This window comes from Dermacentor silvarum, chromosome 10, assembly GCF_013339745.2.
Source record: "Dermacentor silvarum isolate Dsil-2018 chromosome 10, BIME_Dsil_1.4, whole genome shotgun sequence".
NCBI classification, from domain to species: Eukaryota; Metazoa; Arthropoda; class Arachnida; order Ixodida; family Ixodidae; genus Dermacentor; species Dermacentor silvarum.
In genome coordinates, this window is record NC_051163.1 from 971800 (window position 1) to 999742 (window position 27943).

Consider the following 27943-nt stretch of genomic DNA (forward strand, 5'->3'; position numbering starts at 1 on the left):
CTTGCGCTGTCCTCAGTCCGCGAAGTGTGAACCCAGCCTCGCACGCCGGAACTGTTCGGTAGCAGGTATGAACTCTGTGGATTTGGGCGACAATTCCGGCTACAGACGCAACGCTGATGAAGGGCTCTCAACGGTTATCTCTGCCATATTTATCTCAGTGCCTGCCGGAAGAACTCACGCGATGTACTGAATGTGCAATACGCCCTCAACCATACACGTATCCTTTCGACACGGTCAAGAAAATAAGCTATTAAAATTTCCGCAGCTCGCGCTTCTCGTGCGCTTTTATTTTATGCTCGAGTGACCGCGAAGTGCTTTTCAACGACCTCGTCGCATTTTGATAGGCGTGTTTATGGCGTCACACTGATGGCTTCGCTGCTCTCGAGGAAATGCGTTGGGGATTCGCGAGCACGGACCAAGGACACAGACGTTTTTCCCGTGTTGGAAGGTAGCAGGCAGATCGGCGAAGCGTCCAAGTGCGGCAATTTCCCCGTCGAAGTGTGGTAATTTCCAGTTGTGCTTATAGCTTGATGTCTTTTGTTTCATGCCAACGTTCCGCTGTACATTGAGAATTCACAGCTAATCGTAAGCACTGATGGCAGTGATAACTTGTTACGAATGACAGCGCTGTACGCGCGTATACCAGGCATTCTGTTAGGGCAGTGTTGCAATAATATTTAGTGAATGCAGAGCTATGCATTCCAAATGGCACAGACGAGCAGTCACAGTGGTCACAGATGTTGTTACCTTACATGTGTGTGACAGCGGGACCTTACACATGGTGTTTTAAATAGAGGGCACGGTACGGCATCTCGAGGGCAAGAGGGCACGGCTTCCACAGTTATATCCAGATATTATGTCGCGCTAAGGCCTCGTCAATTGCCATAATGAAAACAAATTACAGTGTTACTAAATGCTGCGAAACTCTAGCTCGAACGTGTATGTCGTAGATGCTATGGAAGGTCACAGCTGGTTGTCTACAAAACTAGTAAGAAGAAAGCTTCGGTTGCACGAGAGAACTTAGTATTGCGTCCTTGTGACTCTGTACAAGCGATGACGGGAATAGAACTTTTTCTATGCCTAACAAGTCACCAAGTCGTCGTATAATTAAAAGCGCGATGGCAGCGTATAGCAGCAGCACAGATATGTTACAAAAATGTTTTCTGGCAGATCGTACAGTCCTTTAGATACTCGGTCCCAACTTCAATACTCCAATGCTATATGCATCAAAGCACAGCTCTCTTGCCATGGATAGCGCTCATTCGTGTTTTATAAATGTTCACTAGACCTGCGTTCGGACTCTATAGCTGTACACACACTCCTTCGCGAAAAGCATGGGTATCCGACGAAGTCAAAAAAGATATACAGCGCAGTGTCCCACTTCGTTGTTCTTTACGCCTCGTCTAACCTTTTTCGGTGTCTATTAAATGGCCACGAGCGTGTTCGCGAATGTTCTTGATCGAACTCTGCGAGAAAGTCGCGCATGAGGACAAGAAGAATCCCGTACTTGACGTCACTGGATTCTGGCCGCCCCGATGTATATCGAGTCAAACACGGAAGCCAAGCCTAGCGGCACGCGGTTTTTGACTCGCACCGTGTTCTTCCTCCGCAACGCGCTGTGCCGTTACAATGGGCGTCAATGCAAAGTCGTCCCGTCGCGCGCGTACGTGCGAGGCAGCCAGCCGACGACGGCTCATTGCCATTCATTGGTGACTTGGAGCGGGTCGGTTTGGCGATCCGTGCGCACTGTCCAGAGAGAGAGAGAGAGAACGATGCAAAGCTGTGCTGAAGGAGAGAGATACTCGCGGGCGGGGTACAAACGTGGCCGGCTGCTGAGTGTCTCCACAAGCCAAGCATCCCCTTTCCTCCTCTCCTCTTCACGCACAGCCCACATGACCATTGAGGCGTGTAATACTGCCAGTGCCGCAGCTGCTGCGGCAGCTTCAGCCACGACTATGCGAGTCCACGCACCACTGACCCCTACGTTTGGCTGAGCGATGCTGACGCCGTATCGGCGACACCGGCCTGCGAAGAAGCGTGCGTGGTCTGTTCCTATGATCTTTTTTTTTTTTTCTACGGCATAGCCTTTAATATGCCCGTTTCTCTAACAGGGGAGATAGGGTTCATCACGCAGCAGCATTTTCACTCAGTAATTGAATATCTGAAAGAAAGGCAGCGCTTCAGAGAGTCGTGTGTCCTTGTCGTATTCGTGTTCGTCCACACCCAGTTCACAGCCCACTTGTTGACGTGAACAGCCAGTGGCACCATACTTGTGAGATCGCACGCTCCTTCAAAATAATGACTGTGAATACCGGCATTGGCAAGACGTCGTATTGTTTAAGCGTCGCGCGCTGTAATGGCGTTTCCGACATCCGCAAGTTTGATCATATTCAGTACGTAGTCTTCGGGCATTAGTCTATTCAGTACGCTCGCGTACGTCCTGTGTGTTATGCTTGCATTTGTATTTTTTCTCTGTTTCATCACACATCACGCACATCTGGAGTGCTATTATAATCATATATTGCATGACAGGCCTGTATGCTGTATGTTGTAGGCTTGCAGTGTACAGTTTTGTTTGTATGCACTTCTAAGAGCATGCTTGAAAGGTCGTGCTTTAGTGTGTGGGTACCTTGTCTACTCAGTGGTTCGGGAAATAGGAGGTTTGCGCTCTACAGTTATTAAGGGCAGCCATTCCAGGGGAGGGGGGGGGGGTTACGTGTGCTGGCAGCTTCGAACTTCCCTTGTTCCCTATCAAATAACCTTAATTTTTCATTCAGCGATGTTTCTTTGTCTTCTTTATCGGTTCTGTTAGCAAATCAGCTTTATCGTGTAAACAAACTTGTGTGTATGAAATAGCTTAGGTGCACCAAGCCATACGATATACAACGACCTACCACGTTTAACAGAGTGAAGTCCCATACACCTAGCTGGTTCTACGTCGAACTCGGCCAGGGTTTTATTTTATTCCTGTCTTAATTTCTTTCTCCACCTTCGCACCGTCGGTGCCGCGGAGGCCTACGACCTTATTTATTTACTCAGCGGCAAATCTCAAGCGACAAACAGTGACACGAGAAATATATGCATTAAACTTTGTTTTAAATCGTTTCAGACACGAGAGCGTCTTAAACCTGAAGATTCCCGCCGCGAATAAATTTTGGCAACGTCAAGACGCACGCATACCAAGCTTGTTCTTCCTTGGCGCAGGCACCAGTCGTCCGTCACTTTCGAACAGGTTTCTCGCCCACCGGTTCGAGCATTTCCCTAAACAGAAAGATCGCGAACCACCTCTGCTTCTCCTCGCTCTCTCCTTCTCATGGCGGGTCGCGTTCGCAAATAAACACGACCGCAGCACGGGCGCCGGCAGTGCAAGAGTAGCGTCGGCCGGGACGTCGTTTTCCTGAGCTCCTCCTCGCGCCGACAACAAGGCGAGCCGATACGGGCCGGCCATAAACGACTCGGGGAAAAAAAAAGAGACGGGCCATTCTTATTTAAATATGGGAAGTGACCTCGAAAGCCAACGTCGCACGCGTCCGAGCTCATCCTTATAGCTGCAGCACGTGGCCGTTAAGGTCGGGCGCCACAGTGAGACTCCGCGCTAACGCAACGCTCACCGATTTTGGCTCAGACGCTCAGACAGCGTTCACGGCGCAATCGCTACTGAAGCTAAGAAAGTACAAAGCATGACTTTTGGACTGTGTAGAGCATGGGGGACGGTATTTTTTCACAAATGTTGGGAAGGACATCGCGCCTCGTAGTGGCACCGGCTACTCCTTTGCACTGATGTGCGATAAATAGAGCACCACCCTGAGAGAACAAAGCCATAGCGATCCAAGCAGAACTTAAGAACGAGTTTCTCGCAAATAGTTCGCCAGTCGCGACACAGCTGCCGCGCCAAAACAAAGCTTCCTGTTGCAGGCACTCCTTAGAAATCCAAACAAGACGAACTAGTTGCACAGGAAGATTGAAATGAAGGTTTTCGCAGTGGCCAAACAACGGCAGCACCAGCGTGAAGCTTTTTCGAAACGTCGGCTCCAGGTTTAGAGTTCCCTTGCTGATCGTTCCTTTAGAGTGAGCGTATGATACTTTCCTAGTCGGCTAGTATTATGAGCCACACGAGCGCAGTGCATAGCTCCGACGGAACAACTTTCAACAAAACCATATCGGTGGCTATGGCTGCATGGTCATTTCATTTTTCCTGCAGCACTATTTCTGTACGATTAGCCTGTATATTTTGTTGAGCGGGCGTAGAATATTACCGAGAAATCGCCGTTCCGTGACAGCATGGCAGGCGATTGGCGTATAGCTACCTAAATTATCTGGAGTCTTGTTAACACAGGAGCCCTGAGTGGCTATAGAGCTTACGAATAGCAAATAAGAGGATACACATTAACAGCTAAGAGTATCCTTGGATTCGCCCTTGTGGTGTGATCGCTGGCCTTTAGTTGTAGTAAATTTGTGGCACCGTGAATGCTTATCGCCTATACATTGCTGCCACTGCTGCAGAATAGTGTACGTTGTGGGGTGCAGGTGCACTAATATCTTTGCGTTTTTCATAAAGCAAATCGAAAATGCGGCAGGACAGCTGATCCTGCCATCGAAATTCGCAGCTGCCTACCGCATTCGTCCCGGCGACAAGAGTCCGAGCTCTTGGAGGACATTCACAGATAGCCATGGAACTCGTGTCTCTGTAGTACCAGATGCGCTATTCCTTCTAAATGTTCTGCAGGGTCACTTCTGAACGAATCCGTTCCCGTCGAAATCTTAAAACTCAAGGACGATACTCTATTCTCTTGAGAACTAGTAAGAGTTGCGCTGTCACCCCGGCATAATGAGACTCATAAAAGGGCGACTTTTATGGGACATGACCTTTTTGTACTTGTTCAGTGCATTTCTTCTCACTCCTGATATCCGGTGTTGGTGCCTGCCAGACACTGTTTTCCTACTGGCGGCCCGCTTCGTCCGATGGGTTCGAGGTCTTATCGGGCGAAGATGACAGAGGAATAGGCATCCGCACTACGGAAGCGCACATATACCGAAGGGTGCTACAAAAGAGAGCAAACAAAACGCTGCGTACGGGCCTTGCGACACAAAGGGAAAGCATTAAAGGGCACGACTGCGGCAGCCCCTAGTCTAAAGCGACGCCACGGGCTAATGGATCGCGGCAGAACGACGCCCCTTATTTTGCGTTCACGCTGAATGACGGGCCGAGCTGGGACGGCGTATATGCGCACACTCGACGCTCGTATTCTCGCGTCTAATCTGGAGCGTACGTACAAATCCCTGCAGTGCCCACCGCGCGGACAGCGCTACGGGTCGAGCTTTATCTCAGTGGCCTGGCGTGGTGTTTGAAGCTGCACGCGGTGGGGATAAAATGCGAGCGAGAGAGCCACGGGCTTGTGCGCGCATTAGTACTCTTTCGAGCTGTTGTGAGCCGAGAGAGGTGGTGTGCACGCCCATCTGGAGCACTTCCCTATGACTGATGAATGACTTCCGCGTCCTCAAACACGTGTTTGAAGCCTCCGAGCCACGGTTTCGTTCGACGCGGTGTTGATCTCTTAATCTGCGTCCCTTGTTTTTTACAGCGATGTCTGCATACGGTACTTCATCTGTGTTTCGTGTAGAGTATCTCGTCATGTTTGCCAGGCATCATTAGGTGTTATTATGCTCGTGATAATCGTGTTTCCTTGTTCACGTCAACAAACTGCCTGAAACCTTTGTTTGTCTTTACCTAGGATTGAATCCTATGTCCAAGGCACGTGAGCCGTCGTCAACGTTGGCAACCTTGTCGTGCTTTGTTGTCACGTGGTCATCGTCGTCATGTCACCGTCGTCATTGCGCTGCCTCCGTCGTTGTCGCCTATGCCACCATTCTGGTTTTTAACTGAGACAAATCAAGTCATTGTCTCGAGTCAATCTTCACAATCCTTTTCTGAGACTCTATCTTAAAGTTTTGAAAGACTGAATAGAATGACTGCTTAACATCGAGGTTTGGTGCAGCGGTATACTGTACGGTACCATACGGTATTGTCTATTCTGCATGAGCGTACACTCCTTGTCAACAGCTTCGAGACATCTCCTCTAATAAGATTGGACATCGGGCCTTGTTTCAGAGCTCTTGTAGCACTCGCAGCACTCAGAGGCCCCGGAAAACGGGTAACACTGTTATCAATCATCACTAAGGCCTTCGCCCAGCGACGACAAGTTCGCATACGCACGCAGTGGTGGGAAACCTTTGTGAAATGATGCACGTGTTTCTTTGTCGTTGTTAAAACTGATTAACATTTGAACTTCTCGCAAGCTTTGCTGAGTCATGTGCAGACAGCCACAAAAATATTGTTGGTGTACTTCAGATAGATTGTGGCGCTAATGACTATATTTAAAGAATCTTGGTGCGAAGCGAGGATCTCAGACAGAGTTATATTGTTCTTATGTGACCAAAATAAGGTTGTATAGCAGTAAATCCACACAGAGTCGAAAAATAGGAATATGAAAAATAGTACGAAAAGGATCAGTAGAGGTAGTAAAAAAAGAAGAGTGGTACAGGAGGTTATACAATATGCATTTTGCTGATCTAGATTTTTCTAATGGTAGGCTTTACTTAAATACCCGTACTTGGTGATCCGCTGTGTTCAACTCATTCAGGTTCTCGCTTTTTCATCAATTACGATTTTTGTTGGAGAAGTGTTGATAAATTTTACCATGCAGCATCTACTTGAAGAACATTTCCTAGGTTGTGCGGGCTGAAGAGTATTCTAACTGTTGGATATGTTGAAGACATGTTGAAACTTTGGTAATTCATGAAAATTGTCCAGCTTGTCTGCCCGTGTTCAATTGCGCGCCGGTAATTCCAGCTGTGCTGGACAAGTGAAGCCGGTTCGTAGACCGTGCAGCCAAAGTTAAGAATGCTTTTCTTGCTTTGGTGTAGGATATAGAAACAAACGCGTATGACATTGTGCCATATGCGAGTAAAGATTTCGTCTCTCCACCGAGTTCAGGCCAACTAAAACTGTACATTAACTTAGAAAAAAGCGTGACTAATTTCGTTAACGCTAGCCACGAAATACTCACACGTTTGCGCTATTCAGTGCAACGAATCCAGAGATTCGTCAAAGTAGCCGCTTAGACCGCGTTAAAGAAATATCCGTGAGAACATAGAAAGAAAAAATTGTCATCCACCGACTGTAGCGCGACACTACAAAGGAAACCCCCATACGGTTTTTTCAGAAAACAAAAACAAATAAACATCGCAGTTGAGGAAAATATTGATGTGGTTCGAGGATCGAACCTGGAACCAATGTTTTTCCTAGATGGTCACACTGCCACCCGAGCTAACCGGGAGGCTAGCAAATTGCAGTGCGGGTGCGAATCAATCGACAAATCGAAGCGGAGGAAGAGTCAACGCGGCAAATTAGTTATGCGAATATCCGCTTAAGTCACGTACTTGCCACCCGTGAGACCAGTTGCTGCGCACTCGGTGGTTGCTACAGCGGCAAAATGCAAGCGTCTGTAAATTGAAGTTCCTATAACTGGTTGCAAGTGTTCCGTAACTCTTCCTGTAGTAAATTTAACAGCGAGATGGAAACTTTTCTTTCTGCTCTTTTCACGGCCCGGCAGCGGCTGTACCGATCCCTGTGCAAGCCCGTTTTCCTTATGCCGTACAATTTCGCAGCAGGAACCGGTATTTATAATCATTACTATTTTCGTTTAAACCAGGTGTAAGCGCGACAGAAAACCAGCGAGTCTCCTAAAACTATTAAAGTCCTTTTACAGCGCGGAGAGATATCGAACAACAGGATATTGCTACAGGCTGCACCATTCGGTGATTGTGTATGCGAGATGTTTGCAGTAAGTGCGTTCTTACACGCTGGAACGTGTTTGCTGCAAGCTAGGTCTATGTTTCGTTTTGCTTGCTTTGGTCGGTGTTTGCTTTAGCCTGCTTGGAATAGAAGTTGATACCTACGTCAGACTGCGCAGTTAAGGACGACACACAGAGAGACATTTATTAGAGAATGGAACACTTCACTGTTATATCTGCTACAGGAGACTACTACTATACCTTAATGAATTTGCAGAGGCCAAATGTGCACACCATCTAAGGTGTGTACTGCAGGTATGATATACTGGCGGATTCATTCAAACAGGGGGAGAGGCGGTGTGGGACGCTGCTGCCTACTGTATCAGTGCTTGAGATGAACTGTGTTTTATTGAACTGTTTGCAAAGAGTTCGGTGACGTCCTAATTGAACATGACGCACAGCTCAGCACGACTTTCGCGGTGCATCTATAATCGGTTCTTAAAACAATTTCTCATACAGTTAAATGTTTTCTTGACATGCCCGACTGACAGACAGAAGTAGCGCGGGTTTCTTGTATTCGAAGATACACACAACACATGTCCGCACACATTCAGATACGCGCACACGTACGCTCCTCATTATTCAAACCTGCGCAACACGCGTTATATGATTTGCGGAATTCTAAACTATTGCGTGAGACCGGAAGTTTTGGGGAGGGCAGGCACGTCTCAGCTGTCGCGATGAGATCTATTGTCACGAGTACATCGTTCTATTTTCAGCCAGTGACCGCTTTTCTCCGGATTATCACTGTTGCCGAGTTATCGTTCGGCGCAAGAGGCGCCGACTGCATCCCAAATTGTGTGAATCTTGTCGCCAATTTTATAATAAAATATACAATCAGATTGCGCGCTCGACGCGAATATTGTTGTAGATCTGGTTGTATAGTGCAATAAAATTGAAACTTGAACAATTCCGGAACTACTCCAAGTGGTTGTTTCGTTTCGAAGTTCGCCTGCATTTGTAACAGCGGCTTAATTCAGACTACAAAACGTACACTCGGGACTGTACTCCATACTTATAAAACAGATACAGAGCAATTAAACGTCGTATTTTCATATAACTGGTGTTCACTGATGTTCACTGGTGTTCGCGTTTCAATTTTTGAGCACTGTACATGCTCGAATGTACGCGACACGAGCGATTACTCTGAAATGTACGGTGATTAATAAATAGCGAATGAACTTGACCCGTGGGTTCAGATTCCACGATTGATCACTGTGCTTGCCGCTGTCGTTATGGGATGAGTGCGGCTTGTCGTTCTCAACACAAATTGTCCCGATGAAGAGTTATCTTAACTCACTCATTTTGCAGCTTTTAACTCTTAATCGTCACTTCAACGTGAGGACAATCATTTCATCTCTCCCGCTAATTTTAATTGGTACATGCATGAACTGAAGGAATAAATAAAAAGACACGATATGTAATTGATACTTAAATGTTGTGTACTGCACTAGTGGACGCAGGTCTGTGGCAGCAAGCTCTGGTGCACTGGAATTCGAAGGAGTCCCCTTACAAAGCCGTATTTAGGCTGTCGACTAGAAGTTATCTACAGACTTCTTCTAGACCGCTTTAATTCTTCATAGGTTTGTCTTTGATTATATATATAATATATATATATATATATATATATATATATATATATATATATATATATATATATATATGGGTAATAAACCCCTTCAACATGAGATGTTATGAACCATACGTAGTAGCGGGTTATTACTGCGGTATATCATCAAATAAGCACTCGATGTGAAGCTTGTTCGCTCAGTAAAAAAGTCGATACGACTGCATCTGTTCTCGCATAGCCTTACGGCGGCCTAGACCGAACGGCGGGGTTATTCCAGCTGTGGGATCGGATTTTGTGAGTCTCAACGGAACCGGAACGCATTCACGTCCGCAAGCGCCAGTGGGAACATGTAGTATGCCCTGACCTCCTAGCAGCCGCCTCAGTGTAGCAAAGCTAGCGCGCTAACAAGCTCCGCGTTATCTCTATCCACCTATCTCTTTTCAGCAGCGTTGGGAAAACTGTGTCCAAGACAACAATATCACATTAATAGCGTTGCGTGTCTGTGAGCTCAGCTGTGTGTTTGGACCTACCATCCGAGGTAGCGTGGGCAGGACTCTTGCACAAACGGTTAAATACTACATGCAACGTGTGTAGTGTACTGTGGTAGCGGAGGGGACAGACGTCAAGTGACTTCTCCGTTGCGGCATCGTTATATTTAGTTTGATTATCATCCGTGTTAGTCATCTATCACTTCTTTTTGTATGTATGCACTTACTTGTTGCTCTAGAACATAGACAACTGGAATAGCAGAGGTACTCTCTACCTAACTCTACAGTGAAAGAGAGGGAAGTAGGTTGCATAGAGGAAATTAAAGACACTACTATTGCTGCCTTGCAGAGAGCAAGGCTCGATGTTTAACAGGACAGAACAAGTGTCACGTGAATACCTTCTCTTGTAGGCCCGTAAAGCGGGCACGACCGGAAGTCTGTGAAGGGCTTTGTCTGTAAACGTAAAGAAAAAAAAAATGTTTATAGCGCAGTAGGCTACCGATAACCAATAATTAAAATGGAGGTTGGAAAGACGACAGCTGTAGGAACCGTTTATTCTCTTTTCAGAACAAAGGATAATGGAGTTGCAACTTCGCAGCAAACCGCGTAGAACAGAATAATTGATTCCTTGCCGGAAACAAAGCCTGCAATTGTACATCGCCTGGCGTGGTGTGTGTAGTTTTCTTTCTTTTTTTTTATTCCCTGCTTTCGTGGACTTAGAGTCATAGAAAATACAGAACGAATCGCTGAGCTAACATCCGTGTACACCTCGGTGCACGACAATTTCCGAGTTCCTGTTCTCGCACCCCGCAAATAGTCGGCGTCGTCACTACTACACAGAGCGTGTGTGTGTGCCCTGCTTCGCCGGTTTCGGGAGCTTCGGTTTTCCTCCGGTTCGCCGATATTTCCGTGTCTTCAGTTTCGTGAAATAACCCTGCAAGGAAAGGCGGCTCGGTTCGCACGCCGCATTACGAGAGCAGAAACGAGTTGGTCGATCAAGGGGGTACCAAAAAAAAAAAAAAAAAATTGAGGAGGATGTTGCGCTCTTCTCCCAAGGAACAACAAGCAAAAGAGCGAAGGAAGGCATCGATGCCGTTGCTCTACTCCTGCTGCAGGGCTCTTGATTATCTCTTTCTCTTTCTCGACATCACTTTCAGGTCTATCTATCTGTCTTTCCTTCTGTGAACCTCAGATAAAAATAAATAAATAAATGCCGCCGCAGAATGCAGCGTGTCGGAAAGTGGCGGCTTGCTTCCGACAGAAGCTATTTTCGCGAAGAGACTGGGACGACAACGACGTGTTGGCCGAAAGGAAGAGCGTGAACATTTACGTGACAACGCTACATGTCTCCGAGTGTCGTCTTCGCGGTCGTCAGTCCTTTTCTTTTTTTATCTCTCAATTTTTTCTTTTCTTTTCTTTTTTATTCTGACTGTGAAAGCTTGCACGCTCCGTTGCTCCACCGGTGGCAAATGTAAGAATCTTTTCGCGTGTTTGCGGTTTCTTTCTTTCTTTTTCTAGTCAGCCTCTCCTCGCTGTCGTGTCTGCTGACACTCCACTTTATACGAACTCTCCCCGCTTATTCTTAATCTCTCCCGTCGCAAACCGTGGCGAACTCGGCGTCCGCGGAAGCTACTGGAATAAAATGCTTCCTCTGCGGAGTGCGGAAGCTGCCGACTCGAGGCGCACTCCCTCCTTCTCCTCCTCGTCGTCCGCTTTCCCTTCGCCTGTGTCTCTGAAAAGGTGTAGCCTTGCGACAGGTGAAAACTGACACTGGTGGACGAACGTGGCAAAGTTAAAAAAAGATCTTTGCACGTAATAAATGTTCGTAAGTGATGCGATGCGACGGAGATCAATGCGACAGACGAGGATTGGCCGATGCCGCATCTTATAAACTATCCGAGAGAAGTTTCTGTCGCTATCGCAAGCCGGTCCTCTTACATTGGTGACAGATGTTTCTGTCGCCACGAGAGGATTGGTGACGTCGTAACAATAATGCGTCAGGCCTGCAATAGAAGTTTGAATCGCAACGATGAAATCGATTTTCTTTATTATTTTCTGTTTTTTTTTTTTTTTGTAATGGTAGGTCGACAGATTTTTGGCGCAATTTTGGTGCAATGAGAAAGTTATCCTGTTATGTCTCTACATCGCGTATCTATACATGACTTAGGTGTGCCGCGGATCATGTGAGTCACTCGACCGTTTTTTGACTGTCTATGGACTTTTAACATGAAATATTTATCGCCTACTGCCAATATTCTGTCTCTATTATATAACTGAAGCTGGAGCCAGCAAATCAGAGGCGCAATATGCCCAAAGTTCGTTAGAGCTCAAGAGCAACGGCCTCGATGGTTCAAATAAATGTTGTCTCTCTCTCTCTTACTTAGTATGTGAGAATCACTCGTAACTGATAAGATGCGATGCCTAAGATTGATGTGATAGCTAACTGGCGATTTTCACACCGTATGAACTAATTTCTCTCCTTATAGATATTTATAATTGCCCACACAATCAGCTAGCGCAAGACAGGGGTAAGTGGAGATCACAGGGAGAGGCCTTCGTCCTGTAGTAGACATGAATAGGCTGCTGCTGCTGATGATGATGACACAATAAGCCATAAGCGTCATCATCATCAGCCTATACTTATGTTCACTGCAGGACGAAGGCCTCTCCCTGTGATCTCCAATTACTCCTGTCTTGCGCTAGCTGAATCCAACTTGCGCCTGCAAATTTCCTAACTTCATCACCCCACCTATTTTTCTGCTGTCCTCGACTGCGCTTCCCTTCTCTTGGTATCCATTCTGTAACTCTAATGGTCCACCGGTTATCCATCCTACGCATTACATGGCCTGCCCAGCTCCATTTTTTCCGCTTAATGTCAACTAGAATATTGGCTATCCCCGTCTGGTCTCTGATCCACACCGCTCTCTTCCTGTCTCTTAACGTTAGGCCTGACATTTTTCGTTCCATCGCTCTTTGTGCGGTCCTTAAATTGTTCTCGAGCTTCTTCGTTAACCTCCAAGGTTCTGCCCTTATGTTAGCACCAGTAAGATGCAAAGCGTACTGTGTACTGAAGCGTGTACTGAAGCCGTAAGCGTACTGTGTACTGAACTTGCTGAAAAGTGCAGTAAAGGCGGCGGCCACGTTTTTCCCCGACATATTCCCGATGTATTTTCGGCGTGACGTCACACGGCGTCGATGCCTCTGTTCTGCGCTGCGTGATAGGATTGGTGACGATAACAATGCATTTCTAATCGTATCCTAAATGCGTATCGCACTGTAGTAGCTGTAATCGACACGTTCATAGAACATGCTCAGGGTACTGCTACAGCACTATCGTCAGAGGTGCTGTAGACGGGTTAGAAAACGCAGTCGTCATATTTCGCCCTACAACAAGTCACAATACTGCTCCTGCATGAGAAACACAGCGGAAGCCTTCACATTTATACGGATGGTGCAGTTTCGTCTGCAAGCTCAGCAGGAGCAGTGGTTGTTCCCGCGAAGTTCGTCACCATAAAATTCAAGACATTGCATTTTACATCATCGACGGCTACAGAACTCGCCGTTCTCCGTGCTGCTCTAGACTTCTTAATTGAAGAACCCTCACAGGCATGGCCAATCTTCTCGGACTCCACGGCCACTCCCCTGTGCATTTTGTCGCCATTTCGCCATGGACCGAATGAACAATTAGTCGCTGACATAAGACTTCTTCATCATCGCGCAATAGAGAAAAAAACACAACATAGTGTACCAGTGGATACCGGGCCATCGCGGTATCTACTAAAATAAGCGTGCAGATAAGGCCGCCCGATCTGCTCATGATGGCCTCCACTGTGTAGCTACACCGCTATCCAGAACAGACGCAGCTACAGGGCTTCGTTCGCTCGCACGTGAACTTACACTTACACAGTGGAACTCGACGGAATTTAATAACACTCGTCTCCACAACTTGGATCCGAATATGCAGCTTCGTCCTCCATCAGAAATATCTAGAGCTGAGGATACGCTCCTGTGCAGCTTGTGGCTTGGCGTGACCTTCACGAATGCTCACTCATTTCCCATCGGAATGGTCAACAGCCCTATATACATGCGATAACTGTAGCTGCGAGCAGACAATCGCCGCCCCTCTCTGTGAGTGTCCAGGAAAGAACTTTCAAGAGTGTTAGATGGACTTGACAAAAGCCCTTTGTCAGAGGAAAGGGTCCTAATACACTGGCCAAGACCGTCCTCAGCACAGAAGGTTTTGAAAGCATTGTTACGCTTCTTGCGGAGAACTGGTCGTAGAGACAGACTTTAAGCAGTGCCGTATTCTCCCTTTTGTGTGTGTGTGTGTGTGTGTGTGTGTGTGTGTGTGCGTGTGTGTGTGTGTGTGTGTGTGTGTGTGTGTGTGTGTGTGTGTGTGTGTGTGTGTGTGTGTGTGTGTGTGTGTGTGTGTGTGTGTGTGCGCGTGCGTGCGTGCGTGCGTGCGTGCGTGCGTGCGTGCGTGCGCGTGCGTGTGTGCGTGCGTGCGTGGTTGCGTGCGTGCGCGCTCTTCTTTCCTTTTTTTGTGACATCTTTTTTGTATTAACTTTTATTCCCCTTGCGCCCTTTCCCCAGCACAGGGTAGCCAGCTGGTCTGAGAACTGGCTAACCTCCCTGTCTTTCCATCTATTCCTCATTCCTTCCTTCCTTCCTGTAGACGCGATGAAAATACGCAGTCTATTGAGTCCATCATCATGATCATGATCACAATCATAATAAACATCATAAGGCTATTTTTACACCCACTGCAGGACGAAGGCCTCTCCCAGCGATGTCCATTTACCCCGTCTTGCGTTAACTGATTCCAACTTGCGCCTGCAAGTTTTCTAATTTCATCACTGCACCGAATTTTTGCCGTCCTCGACTGCGCTTCCCGAATCCATAACTACATATAAACTACACATAATTTTCTGTTGTACTTAGGGCTTCGTATGTTTAATCATCCCCTGTATTGAGCATGTATATTGCCTATGAATAGTTTAAAGGAAATGTCTTTAGAGGGGTAAATCGGGCAAACTATATGTATGGAGTATGGTTATGGGTGGTCTTCACGTTCACCAAATTTATTTTTATAATGTCGGCCTCCTCAATTAGTTGACGCCAGCTCAAGCTTGCATAACGCTTCACGAGACATATTGCAGAATGAGCAGTTAAAGTAGCGGTCACTTGTTCGACGAGAGCAACAGGCCTCAGCTTTCGCCTCTCGGATGTTTGCTCTTCGAGGAAGCACGCTACTGCGCGCTCACACAAAGATACGCGCTGCTCCCGCACCATGCCTGCGACCGTTCTTCGCTGTCTTACGCTGGTTCAGCATTACACCTGGATGGTTTTCCGACCGTTGGGCCTGTGTTTGATCAGACAAGACGACGAGGACTTTATCCGAAGGCATTCGCCGAGTCCCCACTTTGTTGTCGGGCAAACACACTTACGCGACCGGTCTCCGCTGCTACTTTAACCACGTTTCCGTGTGTGTTTTAGGAACTCGGCGGCTACTTCGCTCGGCGTCGTCAAGCAGGATGTGTGTGCGCCAGTGTCAAACCGTGTGTGTGTGCTTGTCTCCATTATAACGAGGGAAGGAAGTTGAGTGCAGTAATTGGCGAGAATTCAGAGTGAGCGCTCAATCGTGGTTTCCCGTTCCATTCCCCGATTTCATCGTTTCTTTCTTCTTTGTTTCCTTTTGTGGTGGGAGGGAGGGGGGGGGGGGGACAAAGAAACGTGTTTCTCGCCGTCTTTCTCACTCAATACTTCATATAATATTAGGGAAAAAATGACACATTGTATAGCCTAAATTATTAACTTTCAAAACAGATGTTACTGCTAGTCCTTTAGCCTTATAGCCATTGGAACAAAAGTAATAAAAAAGAAAAGACAAATTGCGGCACCGCGTAAAAGACTTCCGCACGAAACGAGGTACTCGGAAGCCGGAAGTTCCGCTTTTCTGCAGCACTCGAGTAGTATGTGGGAAATTCGCAAAATGTTTGACAACGTTGGAATAATGTTTGGGTGCATGTAAAGCTGCTAGACTTCGACGCTTGTACTTCCTTTGTGCTCCAGTATTTAAAATGAGGAGAAATAAATTTCTCATGCAGCGAAAACAACGACCTAACAGACCAATTTTCTTGTATGAAAAGTAATTTTTTTCTTCTTCAAATCTGATTCACGATTACGTTGAGAACAAGTATTCGTTTCACTTCTGTCGGGGGTCATTAGGGGGTCGGGAACGCTTGACAGAACGACAGCACAAAAGTCATACGCTGCCTTAGCTGAGCTTACGCAAACTCATTCAGATCACACTTAAAGGCACTGCGAGGGATACGTGTAAGTACGGACTATGTCCACAGTACGGTTCCATATGACCTTTGCGAAGTGATCTTATCCATATGAGGTGCTGTTGTCATTCTGTTGTGTGTCACCAAGAAACCAATTTACCACACAGACGTGGGTTTCCCAAATTACGGTTGCTTCCCGATTTACACGGTGAAAGGTTATGTATACATATGAAGGCTTCATCATAGCCGAGGTGCTAAAATAACTCGCTATGCGCAGACTGAGAAAAATTTATTTTAGTTACGCATGCTTTTCTGGCCAAAAGAAGTGGCTGTTTCTATAAAGTATAGAATATATAGATGCGTCATAAGGCAACTTGTTTAAGCGCTTGAGGGCTCGTAAGAATATAATTTTTTGAGGTTTTCTTATCGATCCTGTTCAAGAATTCTTTCCCTTAACATGAAGAGTTATCTCAACTGATTCGGTATATAGACGGCGCTATGTGGTCAATCTTCTTATACATATTCAGCTACAAGTAACATGAACAGATATAAAATAAATAAATAAATAAATAAATAAATAATAAATAAATAAATAAATAAATAAATAAATAAATAAATAAATAAATAAATAAATAAATAAATAAATAAATAAATAAATAAATAAATAAATAAATAAATAAATAGAGCTTGAAGACGGTTGACGTGTATTTCTCCCGAGGCGTGCATCGAGTGATGTTCTTTCATTCGTAAATTTATCTTCGGAAACACCATGCGCACTCCTAACAAAAATCGCCTGCATATATACGTATATATGGCATCCCAGCGCTCCACTTACTGACGCAGCGATGCTGTGAAGTTCATTCATATTCGAGATTTTCTATTACTCATATTATTAAATAACGTCGTTGTAGTTGTCGAGTTTAGCTGACACGCGAGTACGGTTACAGAATGGCTTCCGATGTTGCAGCTACGTTTTGCTTGGAGCCGAGGTTTCTTCGCTGTCAATGCAGAGCTCAAACTCACTGCCGGTATTCATCGCATGCACGTAAAGTGTCAAGACAAAAATGTATTACAATTGTTCCTGTACCATCAACCCGTTCGCCCATTTCGCGGCTGCATTTCAATGGATGCTTAAATGCAAATGCCGAGGTTGTACATGGAGAAGTCCAAGCACCCGTACAGAGAATATTTTCTGTAGTCTTTGCACTTTGAGAGAAAGAAGTAGTTTTAGAAAACAGACTATAAAGCTTATGTTGTCACGTTGTCGCATTTTTAACATCGCCCGCCAAGAGATACAGCACTCTATAGTAGTTCCAGAACTGCAACCTGAGCCATCGCCGCATCAGCCAGAAGTAATATAACATTGTAGCAGGTAGCAGGGTGAGACGATAAAAAAAAATAATAAATAAAAAGCGGCCACCGGAAAGGTAAACAATGTACGTGTGCCAACATAAATAAGAAATGGAGCAGCAGCAGTAGTGTGGCTTCCAACTTATCTGTCTACGATAGAATTTAGTAGGCAAGCAAAATCAACCGACAGTTGCAGTGCGCTAAGGAGTCTACAATGGTTTGCGGGGCTTTGAGACTGAGAAAAATAAAGAAATATAAAATAATTCTCCAATCTGCATAAGACTTTTCAGGCGCCTATGTTTTAATTAGCTATGTTCACGTTACTAACCGCATTCATCGCTCGGCGGGAGTCGATTCCGAATCGTGGTTCAATCCAGTCCAGGAGCGGGCGGTGGGTCATGGATAGATATTGGTCGCGCTGGATTTATTGGAAATCGGTGTCGGCGGCCCTTCCGGTACATTCGATTGTTGAGCATTTCATTGTACGTTGATAGGAAATTGAACATTGCTTTAACATTTGATTGAGGTGACAACACGCAACAGACTTCCGCACGGAAAAAGGAAGTCAAATAACTAAGAATATTTTAGTTTTGGCGATTCCCTTCACGGTCATGGTACCTTACCGTCGTCCATGTGCTCTGATAGTGACTGCGAAGATATACAGTCGCACCCGGATATGTCGAGCCCAGATATGATGAATTAATGTCTATAACGAAAGGCAGCAAAATCACTTTGAAAGTATGTGTATAAAATGTTTATTTTATATATCGAATTACTATGTACTGAACTTCCTTGTGATCCCCTTCAGATTCGATATATTCGAGTTCGACTGTAGAAGCGAGCCTCGGTAAATGTCAAGATTGGTGCGTAATGCGAAGAACTAAGCTGTATACACGAAATTAAGGAAATGAGAAAATCAAATTCTAGACTTCTGTTAAATTAAACATCAGAACACTGTGAGCCTGTTCATAGTGGTGTGGCGTTTAAGAACCGCGGTCGACAGGACGTGCTCGTGAGTGCGCAAGGTATATCCACGGTTTGGTTTGGGGCACCTGACAGACTCACCCCGTGCACCGCGCGGTAGGCGGCGGTGGTCCGGCTGCTCCCAGTGGCGGCGGCCTCGGGCCCGTGCTGCCGACGGCGGCTTCGTGCAAGTCGTGCAATCCGCTCGGGCCACTCATATTATCCAGCGGGCACTGTTGCTGCGCTGCGCATCCATCGCTGCGCCGAGAAGAGAACAAACGCTTTCGTCGCTTGCCGTTCGGACGCACAAACCAGGCAGCAGCTCCCGGAGTTCTCGCGTCTCGCTGCTGGCACGAGGTCGTCGGTTGCTTTTTCTCCGAGCGAACTTCGCGCACTCGCTATCTCCTCCTCCTGCTTGGCTGCCGCTGGGCTGCAGCGGGCGACGGCGGCGCGCGCGCGTGTGTGTGTGCGACGTGCTTGCTACACGGACAGCGCAGCGTCGGTAGCGTGCGCGGCCGATCTGGTCGTCGTCGGCGTCGTCTTGGAGAAGCACGGCGGGCGAAACACAGCGACGGCGCGCGGCGCGGGAGGCGAGCGCTGCGGCAGCAACGGAGGCAGCGGCACACACACACACACAGCCTGACGGCGCTGACCCAGTTCGGTGCTTTGGCCGGGCGGCGGTTGCGGTGGTACTTTCACTTGCCGCCGCCTTTCCTAACCCTCCTTCCTTGGCGTCTTACGCTCAACCCGTCCAGCAGCGGTTCGGTTACTCTCTCTCTCTGCTCGCACCGTACTCTTTCGTACGATCCCCCTTCTTGCCCGAAGAAAGTGCGCGCCAATCTCCCACCCACCCCCACTTGTGTTTTCTTTCCCCCCGCCGAGCGGACGCAGCGACGCACGACGAACGCGCCACCTCGCTTTTTTGACTTTCGCTCGCCCGCGCTTTGCGCGCGCGCGCGCCGACGTTTCGGCTCTCGGATAGCCCGTCGCCGGACTGGTGCTCGCTGTGATGAGAGGCAGCGCGCGTATGGGTGCGCGAGGAAGAGGATTCTCCCCCCCACTGCGGCGCAAGCCGTGCGCTTTCGCTTGCACGAGAAGCGCAGCGGGCGTGCAGTGAAACAAGCTTTACCTGCTCTGTGCGGTGCTGCTCGAGCAGTTGGGACAGCCTCGAATTCGGGCAGTGGATCGACGGATGGGCGGCCACCGGTGAATGATGTGGCGAAATCGGATTGGGTACGACACACTGGCCGCGGACATGTTTGGTGTACTTCGAGCGATGGTCTCTGGCTCGCTTCGACATTTATTTATTTATTTATTTATTTATTTATTTATTTATTTATTTATTTATTTATTTATTTATTTATTTATTTATTTATTTTACAATTTTTCTATTACATTTTTGACGTGAAACGTCTTTCAAAGTGTCAGAGGGGGCCGTCTGCTGAAACCGATCGAAAGGAAAAGCGTTATACTTTTATCGCTTAAATATATTTGCAACCACACTAACCCCCCCCCCCCCCCCCCACCTTACTTTGGTATAGTTGCGGAAAGGAAAGAAACCGTTACTCGACCATGTAAGTATCGACAGCGCCGCTGTTGGGTCACGCATTACGCAATCGGAGTGTATATATATATATATATATATATATATATATATATATAATCATCCGCAGCAGCAGCAGCCTATATTTTATGTCCACTCCAGGACGAAGGCCTCTCCCTGCGATCTCCAATTACCCCTGTCTTGCGCTAGCGTATTCCAACTTGCGCCTGCAAAATTTCCTAACTTCATCATCACATCTGGTTTTCTGCCGACCTCGACTGCTCTGTAATTCTCTCTCTCTCTCTCTCTCTCTATATATATATATATATATATATATATATACCTCAACTGCTCTTTAATTCTCTCTCTCTCTCTCTCTCTCTCTATATATATATATATATATATATATATATATATATATATCGCAAGACCATAGCAGGGGGATACAGGAATAAGTACAGCACCAAATCACGAATAACAACAGGCGAACTTACAATACGAATGTTCGAGTATAACATAACGCAGCGTGGTAACTTCGACGCACCTGCATTGTAACAAAAGTTAACACTTTAGTCATCCTAAGTATGGCCATGTTACATCTCGTAAACTATAGCATCGAAGTAGAACAGTATAACAATGCAGTACAGCCGCAATCATATATATATATATATATATATATATATATATATATATATATATATATAGCGTGAGTTTCATACGTGACGTCATAAGCTATACGATTACCTTACGCGATATTCAGCCAGTTGGCAGGTCGGATGATGCACGTCAATGCACGAGTTATTGGCTGAATCAATCAATTATTTATTGAGGACGCTGGTGATCTAGCTTAACGCTGCGTCGCGAGGTGGATAATTGAGAGCTTGAGATGCGAAGGAGAAGCAATTGCAATGGCAGAGAATTCAATATAAGATGTTAAATAGGAAGAAGGAAATCCTCACCACGTGATTATGTTGTCCAAGTTTCGCGACACATCTATTATTTCTTGGAAAAGTATGTTGATAGATTAAAATTTCATAGTCTCCTCGTAACTTTTCCCCATGAATTCGTTACTTCCGGCCTCGATTAGACGTGAGGTGCCATCTACTTTTCGTTCGGTTTCTCTTGCTTCAATGGTCGAAGTTTCAACTTGTGCAGTTTTGTCTGCAGAACACAAGATTGATCGGTGGGCCACATAACACACCAAACGAAATGGGCTAAAGGCAGCGCCGTTGGCTGAGAAGCGACAACGCCTGACTAACTGAAGCGAAACTTACAATGTATTTCTACCGCTGAGCTCGTCTTCCTTCTCCAGTGTACGAGAGTGTAGAGAGCGCAGTCAGTGGAGCGTGGACCCGAGTGTTTCTTTGAAACAGTTTCGCTGCCTCGTCGTTACTTGTGCGACCGACATTTCCTTTACTGCGGCAGGGGCCGGCACAAATTTGTGGGGACGGGGGCGATCGGAACCAATGATAATGCGAAATTTTGTTTTCTGTCTTCAAAAACGCAGGGACGTACGGCATATAGTAAAATCTTGAAACTGTTGCGCACTATTTTCAGGATGAATCGTGGCTCAAGTTACTCCTCTCAGTGCGCAAGCGGGCTCACTCAGCTCGTCTTATCGAAAGGAAGTTTGCTCGCTCTTAGCTGCGACGTCAGGAGGAAAGGCCGAAAGCTCGTGCAGTTCAATAGAGGACGTGAGCGACGTCAACACCATCATGTTTGTTCCCGAGGTATAGTTTTCGATGGGAGCACCCGCCTCTCCAGATGGCGTCATATTCTGAATGCAATTTCTTTCTTTCACACTTGGCCCACAAGACCGGCAAAACAGGTGTGTGGTGAAATTTTGTTCTGCTTTCTCCTCTCTTTCCGGCGTGTCACTGCTGCGAAACGCACGTCTTCGTCGAGATACAGGGTTTGGAAATTTAAGCGTATACCACGATGTTCGATGGGCTTCCGCTAACGTACAGGTGCGCTCTTTAGAAGAGATTCTGCATTGGCGGAGCTGGCTCCGTAAGGCAGTTCATTAGGCTTCACTAAAATGCTCTATTTCGAAGTATTTTAGCCTAGCATTACAGCTATATTAGCTGTTGTTACCGCTGTAGTCAGATTGGAGCTATTTGTGTGCATTGTGCATTGCTTCAGGATAATGGGGCACTGAGGTAAGCTACGAGGTGTCCTCCGTCATTCGATGCATGCCGCGCAGACGAGGCTCCGCATGACGGCGATACCGATTGGCTGGGGCCAGCTGTAGTTTCCGTTTCCGCAACAAATTGTACTGAAGCATAGTTTAGACGTGCACCACTACGCATGCACATATAGCAGCTGGCAGGGACGGTGAACACAAAAGTATAGTTTGTTTCTTTGAAGCCAAATGCGAGAAAACTATTTTACCTTGTCGCGGATTATCGAACGTAGGGTGCTGAGAATAGAGTACGCTATAGTGATAACCTTCGTACTTACATACGGTTTCAAACAGTGGGACGAGTGTTTATAACAGTGGATGGCCTACACGAGAGTTGATACAGTAATATACATAGAAACAGTGGGATCCGAAATGCATTCTACGTAAGTGCGGAAACAACTTCCTAAATTTGTTAATGTCCCGAGCGGAAACGGGCACTCAGTCCTCGTACGTCCATCAACCGTGCCGTCGTCTTGGGAAGGGTGCGCGCGAAGGCGTGACCGAAGACATGGTCCACTGTTATCGCTGAGTGTCTGTTTCCTTCCGCGTCCGAAAGAGTAGTGGCGCGTTACGCGAACGAAAAGGAAATGAAGGGTTAACCAAAGAAAAAACTTTTTTTTTCTTGCTCCACCCGCCCAGCCTCGAGCTGACAAGGGTGGACAACGGCCTGCTGGCTGTGGAGCGAGCTTCTTGGACCGTGGCCCACTTCGTCTTTTTCCCGGAAGAGCGCGCGTCGACTGCATTTGACGCTTTCGATAACTACCTTACCGAGCATACGTTGACGTGCTCTGCTCAAACTGTGGGTTTAGGCCTCCCGGGGTGATCCCGATCTGATCTAGTTGAGCCGCGCCGACTCAAACATCAGCGTAAAAAAAAGGAGGCCGAAAGGCGAACGCAGAACTAGACACGCTGTCCGTGCGCGGCTAAATTCGAGGTTGCGTTGGCGTTTGATTTAGGCATGTGCTTCCTTAAACGAACACAAATGATCTTCGTCGGAGACTTGTACCCGCTGTCGTACCGCCGTTCGCCACTAAACCCATTTATATACCTATCACTTACTTCTTCCAGTCTCCTTAAGTAGTGGGTATATATAACAGATGGGACTGTAATGGGCGCACGTTTTATGCAGCGGCCGTGAGTAAACCTTGGCAAACCACGTATCTCCCGTTATCGGCATCTTTTAGGACGTGTCGCTGCAGCGTCGAACGCGCTCAGCGTTGGTCATTTTATGTGTGTGTGTGTGTTGGTCAGCGCTAGTTTATATAGCCCGTTGCGTCTTTTCTGCCAAGCCTCTAGGAAGCGATTGACCATGCGTTCACTGTTTGCTCTTTCGTCGCCAAGCATCCCCTTCCACCCCATCGGTGCCGCCTACCGTCCTTGCCTCCGTTACGGCCCAAACGGAGACGTGGAGAGCTGCTGCCAGTCGCCAAGGGTTGGGCGCGGTGAAGTGTTCGCCCCGATGAAGGCTGCGTGGCACCACACTCCAGCAACCACATATGGCCGGATGGCGCCCCACTGCGTCAGCGGCCACACGCCAAAAGCTTGCCGTTTCTTTCTTTCTTTCTTCTTTCTTTCTTTCTTTCTTTCTTTCTTTCTTTCTTTCTTTCTTTCTTTCTTTCTTTCTTTCTTTCTTTCTTTCTTTCTTCCCCGATGGCGCGTTCAAAGCGCACGACAAAAGAAAGGCGCCGAGGACAACCTGCGCATGCGTGATGGAGTGCTGCGCGTTGGGCCCCGTTGCGTGTGACATGGAGTGGCGAAAGACGGGAAATGTCTGCGGACGTTCATTTTTCTTATTTGTAACCATAAGTGGTTTCCAGGGACAACTCTTTGCGTATGCCTTAACGGACCGTGCCAAAGCTGAGCCGTAAGCCAGAGAATCTGATGGCATCAAAAGGAAGCTCCAAGGAAACCGAAGAAGGCCAGTGTAAAACCTGGTAAACATTCCGTGGGACTGTAACCGCTGGGTCACCTTGGACCTACGTCTAAGTACGCAAGTATCGCTGCCGGAGTAGAGCGTCAGGTTTGTTTGGTTATGATTTAGCACAACAAGATTCTACTGGCGTCTTATGTTGACGAGAATATTTGAGAGGTGCAGTGTAGAACATTTCTGTCTTCTGCTGTTCGGGTTGTCGCACGCACGCATGTGCAGTGCCACGTGTGCTTTCCGAGGAACAAACAAATTGCTCTGATTTGCTAGTACAGTGTCTCGTGACGGTCGGATGATCGGTATCGCCGCCATTTGGCTGTGCTGCATCTCCTTGTCTGTTGCTGTTAACGCTGATACAACGCCGTGCAGACGATATGTCTTCACAAGTGCATTAACGTAAATGCCGGCTGTATGGAATAATGAAGAAAGAAGGTGAGAATCGGGCAAAACGATCCTCTGTGTACTATTTTGTCCTGCTTCTTTTGATGGGAACCATTGCCAACGTGCTCGGTTTTTTTGCAGGTATATCGGCCTACGATGGACCTTCTGATAATAACCAACGTGTAGAGACTACGCAATGGAATTCACGAGGAAAGTCTCGTATCGCCGGGTGAAGCATGGCTGTTTGGAATAATCTGGCAGCTCAGGTTTTCACAACGACAAATTATCTGGGAAGAGTGTCGCCGCTGAAGCGTTTCGTCGAGGCCACCTGTGCCAAGGTCTCTCCAAAGTTGGTCTTGGCTGCCCCACACGAACACTAACCAAATGAAAAACTGCGCTGCTTCGCCTGCAGCGAGATTTCCTTTCTCTTTCGTTTTCAAGAAGTATCGCCGTCGCGCCAACGCCATGATACCCGATAAGTCTTCAAAACATGCCGTCGATTGTTAGGACGGTGGGACCTTCGTAGGAAGAGGGTGGTTCCGTTTTGCGTGAGAATGGCAACTAAGGAGCAAACACGGGTGTCATGAACACAAAACTCAATTGGGCGATTTCTTATCCGATTTACCGTACATATGCATAAGACATCAGACACCCTTATGCTTAGGGTAGGGTGTGAAGGATTAAACAGGACACCATGGTGTTCGAGCTTTGACGCCTTGTTGCCTAGAGCTCTAAAAGCCAACTAGGCTAAGTTGCCTAACGATTAATAAATCTTGACCCGCCATGCGAACTTTATTGCCACCAATATTATCAGTCAAGTGTTTATGTCTACTTTCCATAAATCGGAGGTTTCTCCCAGTGATCTCCAATTACCCCTGTAAGCGGACACATCATGCCTTCCCAAATCGCAGTAAAAGACGGGAAATACACTGGTCGACCATTATTGATTAGGGGTAATTAGTATAAACGTACTCCATATGAGAATAGAAAGTACTTTAAAAAAAGGAGTTAGGTATTACAAGGAGTTCCTCCGACGTAATGAAGAACCCTGCACACCATTGCTGTTAGGTATTTATTCCATGAAAACTCTGAACCTAATGACAAAGAAGGTATCTCGATCTTCCTTCGCACTCCTGCGTGAGAATGACTTGTGGTACACACACCGACACGTCTTCGTCACACAGAAGAGTCACTGACGCGGAGCCACTATACTGGCATGCTACTGGCTCACAGTGGCATGCATACCAGCCCTTATTGAAAATGCAACGCCTGCACTGCCAATACAACCACAACGACCTCTAACAGGCAGAACATTTATCATTACAAGCAGGGTAATTAGTGAAGGAACGGGCAATTTAGGACAATGCGAGTGGACTGGAATATAGGACTGGAAGATGCGAGTGGTTAAATGATGGAATGACAAGCACATTAGCGGCACGTTTTTGAGCTGTTCCGGCCGAACCAGGCGCTTAATTATCAATGAGGTGACCGGCTTTCAGCAGGTTAAACAAATAAGTACAGTATTAACATTTACGAGGTTTACTTGGAAGCCGCTCAGAACTTGCCAACGTGTAAATCACAAGATTAGCATGGAGACTAGCGCGCTGAACTTTAAGCACTTTCACTGCAACACTATAGCAGGCAAGCTCTCCGAGCATTTGCGTGCTCGGAGCGGGCTAAATAGTGGAGTAGATGGCAAATTGGCAGGTAATTTGCAAAGTCAGAGCTGGCCTAATGCGCACACTATTTTGCTAAGTGCGGACGTATGCTTGTGTGCAGGGCGCATTTGCAGGCACTCAACCGTGCACGTTATTCAGGTCGGCTGAGGATACGTAGCTTGCAACAAGAATGAACCGGAAAGAAACTGTTGTGTTAAAGAGTGTAATGCCTTGATTACTATGCTAAGTAATCAAAAGAGATCGTTAGCAGCTCGTAAGCTTTTACGAAGCGTGCTATTCGGAAGTGATCGTGTGGCCCATTTCTTTACCGTTTTCGGGGATACCGAAACCCAGCGCCGCTTAGAGGGAGAAAGCGCCACCGTAGTTGCACGATGTCAGTACGTTGCAACTAATATACCCAGCCTGAAAGTTTGCTTTCGCAGAGCGTAAAGCGCACATTCTCTGACAAACTACTATAGCTGAACTACTAAACTACCACGCTTTGCTTGTCCCTATAGAATATGCATTGTGACGGTGCCGAGCGGCTGGACATCATTTCTGAATTGACGTAATATATTACGTTGTCTTGATTGCGTATGTGTTCGGCGCAGTTCTGTGATCAGCGTAGTTAATTATGTTATCACTGAGACCGGTCGCTATCTCGAAGACTGATCTCCGCCGATAAGTTACTGCGTTCGCATAACAATATGCTTACAGTGAACGTCGATGACCAATGATGCACCGTCCATATCGTCACCATTATCATTATCTATAGTAATAACAATCGTCAGCATTAACCGCTGTAATAATCACGTGTTCTATATAAACTCACGGTTGTCGACTAAACTTGGCTCAAATAAATGAACAAATTTCGTGTGCTGGGCGAGTTGAAGAAACATCCGCTTCACCGCATTGCGTAACGTTCCATCGTGCGTTTTACTACTGCAACACGCCTTGCTCCCGGACGCAGTCATCCCGATAACTTGACAACACGCTGGGTCTCGCATTCGTCGCTTGTCTTATACGCACGCTCTTACGTACAACAGTCAGGGACTTATCGCCACTGTTGTAAGCTCATCGAAAGCAGCACGAGAAACAAGTTTGCCGACCAGGCTCACGCCGAGCTTTCCGGAGCAGCGCTGTCCGATGTGTCGCAGACAGGAGACCATACCTCGCCGGCCTTGCGGTTCAGAGAGCCCCATTCCGCGTTCGATTCTCGTCTTCGACCAGCGAAGCGGTTCACAAAGAGCGCGCTAAGAAGTCTTGCCCGCCCTGCCCCGCGCACCGAAGGAACATGCAACGGTATTTCCGCGCTGGTCGAGGCGAAAGCTGCCGAGCGCGCGGCCCGAAAAGTAGTTGTGCCAAACTGCGCGGCCCGCAACGCGCGGTTGGCGCCGAGAGCGGTGAAGAAAAAAAAGTGGAGCGTGCAGTGGAAAAGCCGCCGCACGTGGGCAATAAGAACAAGAAGTAAGGAACAGGTCCAACCCCTTGTTCTTCGTTTTTTCGTTCGTTCTTTTGTGTGCAGCCCGACTCGGAGGCATGTATTCTTCCTCCATTTCAACCGGTGCCTTTCGGTAAAACGCGATATCCTGTCGGACGTGCCCTGGCTGCTTGATCACGGCGGCGTCCTCCGAGCGCGTCGACTCGGGCGCGCCCGGTTGCTCTGACGGCGGCGCTGGCTGAACACGTTGGACGAAGAGAACAGCGCTCTCTCCCTCTTCCCCACCTTCTCTTTCTCTC

The 27943-nt window shown here is 47.2% G+C and overlaps 1 protein-coding gene across 2 annotated transcripts in view; it reads right to left on the reverse strand.

The window, feature by feature from the left end:
* The window catches only part of LOC119431168 (A disintegrin and metalloproteinase with thrombospondin motifs 16), a 223806-nt gene that overhangs the window by 116354 nt on the left and 79509 nt on the right, over nt 1-27943 (reverse strand). The window contains exon 1 of one of the 2 annotated variants that reach the window (XM_037698637.2): nt 18615-19325. The exons of the other annotated variant lie outside the window; for it this stretch is intronic. The gene's annotated coding sequence lies outside the window, so the exon portion shown is untranslated. Of the gene's footprint in view, nt 1-18614; nt 19326-27943 lie in introns of those variants that run through there. 2 annotated transcript variants of the gene reach the window in all.